Here is a 7,316-nt window from a genome sequence, read left to right on the forward strand (position 1 = left end):
AAAATCTTCTAGTTTAGTAGAAGAGAATGTCGGCATCAGTCCCATCTGAAAATCCTTTCCAAATTTAATCTTTCACTAATGTACGCACAGCATAAAGGTATCATAAATTATGTACCTACATTCTAACCGCAACTAGCACAGTTGTAGAAATGTTTACCACCTTCCTTAACATTACATAATTCTATATTTCATAATAAAGTTTTTGTGAGGTTTCTTGGTTCTCAGAACAAACATTGGTTCTTTCCGGAACATCGTTAACACACTGAATTCTGTAATGGAGAGTCAGTGCATTTCAGGAGATAAGAACCGACATTGAAATATTGCTTAAACAAACAAGTTTCACATGGGGGGGGGGCTAAATATAATCATGAGGAATTCTCTCTTCAAGGAAGTAACGTAGTGTTACCCGTTGAGCTGTGTTTGCTACCTGATTCGTGTTGGTTTATTGCTTAATGATATATTCCTCCAAAACGTCTATTGACTGTCAACGGACTACATAGCGTTATGTCTCAGAGGATAGTACTCTTCATGACCACCGCCTTGAGAACTTAAAACCCTACAAATGAAACGATTTGTTTCACGTCAATTTACTTTCATAATTCCTCTCCGATACCGAATTCCGACACTGCGAGTTAGAATTTTGTTTGTGACGCACATGATTATTTCGTTCTCAAATCCTCCATAGGTAAATGTCTTTCCATGCCCGTATCTCTCCGTGAAGTACATCCTATATCTTGTTGGAATGAAAATTTATAAAGCGTGTGCTTATTAGGAGTCCAACTCTGAAATTAGATACACAGAAACAATATCAAAAATACGAAAATTATTGAGTCATATAATTAGATTCGGTATTTAACTAAGAAGATAATCGCAGTGACCGCGCGGTCTAAGGCATGAACCGTCTTCGCTCGCTCACGAAATATAATAAGCGTGTATCAGGTATGGGGAGAAGAGGAATACATACAGGATTTTTGTGGTAAAGCTATAAAGAAAGAGACAACTTGGAAGACTTATATTCAGGCGAGAGGACAACATTAAGATGGATATTAGAGAGATTTGATGAGGTGGCATGAGTTTGAAAAATCTGTCTCGGGATGTGGACCAGTAGGGGGCTCTTGTAAACACGGTAATGAACTTTCGGATTCCAAAATATGTTGGGAAATCCTTGAGTAGCTGAGCAATTGATGACTTCCTGAGAAGGACTCAGCTCTGTGTAATTAATTAGTTAGTTAGTTAGTTAGTTAGTCAGCTTAACTGGTCACTAAGTTATCTACTTATTCAGTTACTTAGGATTTTCTTTCCGTAATTGTATCGAAGTCTTCGAGGAAGCGATACTAACTCTGGGACCACGAATTACTACACTCAGTTAAAATTCTGCATCGTGTTTGAGGAATTATAAGTAAACACTTGATGGTACTGACGTTGATTCCGTACCTACTTGTACTTGCTTTAGATTTGAGCGACTTTCTGCAACAAGGTCGACCAGATTCTAACGCGCTTGTACCAACTGCGATCCTGCAGAAAAATTGGGCAATGCCAATAAGTGAAAGTATGGAAAATGTTAGTCATATTTCGAAGACGTGGCGCAGAAATGTCATATTTCAACAATAATCTCTAACATACATCAAGATGACAACACGTTGACATTGTGTTTTATAATGTTGCTTTATACCAAGATGTCTCAAAGAAATAACCCATTTTCAACACCATCGAAAATATTTCATGAACCATAAAGCTTACTTAGAAGCTAAGTTCTTCTCTGCAACTTCATGGACACGGTGTCTGCGTGTTTGATGTTCATTAACTTCCTCACCTGACAGAATGATTTCAGATTTCCTTTTTAAACATCGACTTAATTCAGTGTTGACGCGAGAAAGTAGCGAAGCAGCTTAGTTCGAGTAATGCTAAATGGATGCAGTGAAGAAGAAGCCCAGTGAACACCAAACTGCGTTCCGCGAGAGGCTGCGCTGTCGTGAAAATTTACTATTGATCTTATGAGGCAATTTTCAATTAAACTATTCGAATAAATGGAAACGTTTTTACGAAGCGCTCTCTGGCAACCAGTCTCACTAATATGGAATGAACTCTAGTGATTCTAAAAATATTTTGTAACCATCGTTAATGACTGAATCAGGTAATAAATGATACAAGAGGCCAATATTCTTATACCTTGTAAGGTTTGAGGTTTTCACGGCGGTGACTATGAAGAAAGCAGTCTTCTGGGATTTGGCACCGTGTATATGTGGTGTTAACCGAAGTTTCGGAGGAACGTATAGCCTCCATCTTCAGGGTAGAAGGAAAATATAAGAAATCCGCAGACTGCTTGTACCGGTTCTCACGGTCTCTTCGCCTGCGGATTTCTTATATTTTTCCTTCTACCCTGAAGATGGAGGCGATATGTTCCTCCGAAATGTCGGTTAATACCACATATACACGGTGCAAAATCCCAGAAGACTGCTTTCTTCATTCGTATACTAGTTCCCGATGGCCAACTACAAGTCAAAGTAAGGTCTACATCCAAAATTAAACTCTCATGCATTCCAAAGCGGACCAAGCTAAGTCTTACTCAGCCTGATTGGGACTCTGAATCCAAGGGATTAACCACGTCGTGGCAGTTGTTCTCGTTCAATGTTGCTTATATGTTATAAAGAGTAAACCAACATATGAATTATTTAAGAATGCTAGTAACAAAATTAGAAATTAATTTCTTACGTAATGTAATAATCAGTTAAACATATCTACGTAACTGAACTGCACGGGACCTTCCTTGAGAAAGCAATAATTGCAAAACTGATGAATAAATCTGCACCAAATCCATCATTCTTTCCATAATATCACAAATAATATTATCCTCTTATTTTCTTCTCAATATACCAAGTGGCAGCTTCCACAAATGCTCCGCGTCAAATTCTGTATGCATTTCTCATCTCTTCTCCAAAGTACGTGACTAGCCTATAATTCCTTGACTTGACTAAGAATCAATGCATTATAACAACAAAACGCCATGTGTGTGGGGGTGTGGCTGGAGAATTCCAGGAATAACCAAACTGGAGTACAGCCACCATATCTCGCTTCAACCTGTCAGTGCATATTGTAAGAGTTCCTTCAACTGCTTTCTCAGCTTTCTCGTGCATCTGTGTGTCTCACACTAATACATCAAATACGAGGGGGAGTCAATAATTAGGTCATAAATGGAAGTAAAACAACTGTAATGGGTGTAATAGGTTTCCTATGTTTATCACTAGGTAGCAACACAGTCCACCTTCATGACACTCTAGGTAGCAGACGCGCATGCTCATAGTCAGAGGTTGGTTTCAGTAGTCAAAACGGGACCGTGCTTGAGGATTGTACTATCAAAGATGAGCATCCCCTTGCTCTTTTGTGGGCAAAAGAATTCAATGCAAATGATATTCATAAAGAAATATTTCCTGTTTAAGATAGGAAATATTTGTCGTGCTAAGCGGTTCACACCTAGGTCAGGAAATTCTCTGAAGGACGTTCGAAAATCGCAGATGATGCCCGAACATGTGCGGAAGAGGCTGAGACAACAGTCAAAGACTTCCGTGCTGAGGGTTGCGACGCACTGGTATAGCTATATATAGTTGTATATAGTTATGTATCAATGTTGCTGGAGGACATGTCGAGAAATATATGTTTTTCTCGGGTTCGAATTTCACATGTTTTACGTTTTTCATCAGTTTGTGACTTATTTACTGACCCTACCTCATACTTCGACTATGTAAACGTGTCTGGTAATTATAATCATCCCATTAATCTCACATTTCTGGTGAGGTATACGAAAAGAGCCACCGAAACATACAGATTGTTAGATAATTTTACGGGGAATCTGCAATGCCGAAAGGACGAGTTCACAAGTGACACAAATAGCATGCTGAAAGAAACTAAGACGTCCATGATGATGCTCGATCATGCAGGCCGAAATTAGTTAAAATTCATGCAAGTATTGGAGAAATCCGAAAAATTGTTCGCACCGATCGAGGAATGACTATCAGAATCTTAACACAAGAATTACGACTTTTTTGTGCCATATGGAGATCTTGTCTCTCGGGTGATGATTTCTATTCTGCTAGTTCTCTAGTACAAGTCTCATACGTGTGGACCTTTTAATATTTTAATATTTTGTCTTAGCTCTCGCAGATGGTTTGTGTTGTGCTCGGCTTTTATACCCTATTTTGGGTTGGTGCATGTGACCCGAGATAGGGATTTTCTCTATCGATTGGGCCCAACCGAGTAGGTTTTGCCTGAATACAGAGATAGAGTCGAATCTCCGAAACGTTGATTTTTCAAATGAAACAGGACGGTGATTTAGACAAGAACAATGAAATACTTGTAGGTAATATCTAGAAACGTAATATTAGGTTTAAGCGAGTGTTCCACCAAGCGACTCGACGTGCGGTACAACACACTAACTCGGACTGACGTATAGGCGAGACAATTTGTGACGTGAGAGCGGATCGTCCTGACTGAACATTGTCCCTATTCTCCGATTTGGCTCCATGTGACTTCCGTTCCCACACACATAAACGTCGATGAAACGGTCACATTCTGAGCTCTTGGAGGAGGCCCGCTGGCGTACGTCACACGCGCTGCAAGGGATGTAAGAAGAAACATTCCAGAAATGCTTCATGTGTGGAAGAAAAGGGAAGCTTCATGTGTAGCTGCGAAAGGGGACTGCTTTGAAAGAGACAAAATCAATTAATTAGTAAGCTCAGATTTAACATTCTTAGTTAGTTAGTTAGTTATTGGAGAGGGTGGGTTTCCCCATGCACTTAGACCAGTATTGGTCCACTGTGCTTCCCTCTATGATATTCTACCAGTCTCTATACCCTACTGATATTGGTGCGTACCATCAGTCCCGACCGAGCCAGCGAGTTCGGCCTCTACTGGCTTGGCGGTATCTATAATGCTTCCCCCATCTATCAGAGGCGTTAGAGATTACTGTTGGGCTGGAAATGTCCTTGAATTTGGCTCGGTGACCTCCTTTGGAGGTATGAGGTTCTTTTACGTGCCGTAAAGCTACGACACGGGACCCACGGCTTAAAGTCCCTCCAGGAGGACTTGTTCCCTGAATTTTTCCGCCCTTAAAAATTCCACGACCTCGCCGGGTTTGAACCCGCGTACCACGAGTCATGAGGTGGGAACGTTATCTCTAGACTACGGAGGCCGCTAAAAAAGAGAACCAACAGTACGTGGTGTTCCCAAGCGGTCACCCATCCAAATACTAAACACGCCCCATTTTGCTTAACTTCGGTGATCGGACGAGAACCGGTGTTTTCAACATGGTATGGCCGTTGATTAACAGTATTACAATGGCATCCCTAGATGTTATCAACATCTTGTATTCTGGGCCGTTACAAAATTACAGCTTGAAACTACAGATATTAAGTAAAAAAATAATATGTAAAGTCGTCCCTCTGCTTAACTAATTAAGCATTATGCCATGAAATCCTATGGAGGGTGGATGTATAGATCCACGTTTCCTTGACCTCGGCATTTGTTGGAGGCGAGTGTTCAGCTTCACGCCCCGGCCGTTTTACCTCCCGGTGCTCATTGGATAGGAGGTTGGGTGAACCCCAAAGTCGGTCTCGACGACGTGGAGAAAATAAAATTTTTGAATCTACCGGTACTCGAACTCCGACCCTTCGGTCGTCCAGCCCATAGCCAGTCGTTATGGACTATTTAATGACGAATTGTATTTCGTACAGGTTACACAGCACTGAATGTTAGAGTTATTCGGGAAGGGTATGAAAGGAAAAGATTATGCTCTTATCTCAATATTGGGCTAGATGAAGTGAGGAAAATTACGGACGTTCCTATTCGGGATAGTCTTGTATGGATCAAGATACGAATGCGAAACATCTTGTATAATACGAAAGTGCATAAACCATCGGACCACGACGTTCGATGACATGATCGTCAGTGCAGAGTTTGGGAGGAACTGCTGCTTGCATATTTTTAGGAATCGGCGCTGTGCAGTTTAATTCGCTTTCCCTTTTGTTGGATCAATAAGTGAAGCTGAAGAGTAAATATATGGAAGCGTCACAATGGCAGTTGCCGTTCACAGAGAAAGTGCGATCCCAGCAGAGCCACAATTCTGGAGGCCGCAGAAAAAGAAACATATGAATCACCAACAAATCATTTAAAGGAACGTAACTTAATTTTCAACGCAGTCAACCGGGACAACCTTTGTACCTTAAGGCGCGTCCACATTACTCGTGCTCGAGCTCGTGTGACTGGCTATGCTAGCGAGTAATTTGGACGATATGACAAGTCACGAGACAAGCAAATTTTAAATTTAAAAACTAGAGCCAATAAATTAAAATACGACTACAGCCTATACACACTACTAAATATACGGATCCTCCTGCGCCGAAGTCTGGTGAGCAACTGAAGTAGTGTGGACGAAGATTTACGAGCACAAGTAAAAGCCAGACGAGTCTCCCGACGAGCACAAGCCTGGCGAGCACGAGCACGAGTAATGTGGAAGCGCCTTTACAAGTACTAAGTAATTCTCTGGTCTAGAACTGGAAGATCCAAAACTGGTAACCCCAAGACCCTCCCCCCAGTTGGGTAGATCCACCAGCTCCAAAACTCATAATAAATTAGTTAAAAGTTCATGTTAATATTACAATCCGATCTCCATATTTTGGCCGCGCCATAGCTCAAGCGGTTAATCGCCGGCTTCCCACCGCGGCGGCCCGAGTTCCATGCCGGGTCTGGTCAAGTGGGATTTGTGGTGCACAAAGTGGCGCTGGGGCGGGTTTTCTCCAAGTACTTCGGTTTCCCCTGCCAATCTTCATTCTAACAAATTCTCCATCATTATAATCACTCGGGGCAGGTACAATAGGCCAATCAGTGGCCGTCGTGCCGAGTGGAACCAGTTGGACTCCAGCCCCGACTAAGCGGATTAAAAAAATTGTATCTACATACTTCTCTGTCCGCATCTGAAGTCTCTTTTAGATTCATACATTTCCCTGCGACTACATTTCCTTTTCTGTTTTTCTTTCTGTTCCTGCTCCTCTCATTTTAAATCATTTCAAATGTCCTTTGATATTTAATTCTTCTCTCAGACGGTGAAAGGGTTGGTTTATGCAATTCATTCAGTAAAATGTTGACAAAATGGAATTAATTCGACTGAATATTGAAAACATTTCACATATTATTCTTCATTTAAGGGCAGGAAACGGAAGTTTTAAATGTGGAGAGAGAATTTAATCGCATACAGTTTCTTGACTATCCACAGTTTTGCCTTATATTTTCTAGACAAAATTTAATTCATTAAATTTGTGGGGGGA

General features: G+C 41.2%; 1 non-coding gene across 1 annotated transcript; it reads right to left on the reverse strand.

Moving 5' to 3' along the window:
- Positions 1–5,198: 5,198 nt before the first annotated feature.
- Positions 5,199–5,317, reverse strand: LOC111872962. Its single transcript, XR_002844322.1, has one exon. It is a non-coding gene; the product is annotated as a 5S ribosomal RNA (ribosomal RNA).
- Positions 5,318–7,316: the final 1,999 nt, after the last annotated feature.

The sequence above is a fragment of the Cryptotermes secundus genome, unplaced genomic scaffold (genome assembly GCF_002891405.2).
Source record: "Cryptotermes secundus unplaced genomic scaffold, Csec_1.0 scaffold407, whole genome shotgun sequence".
Lineage (NCBI taxonomy): Eukaryota > Metazoa > Arthropoda > Insecta > Blattodea > Kalotermitidae > Cryptotermes > Cryptotermes secundus.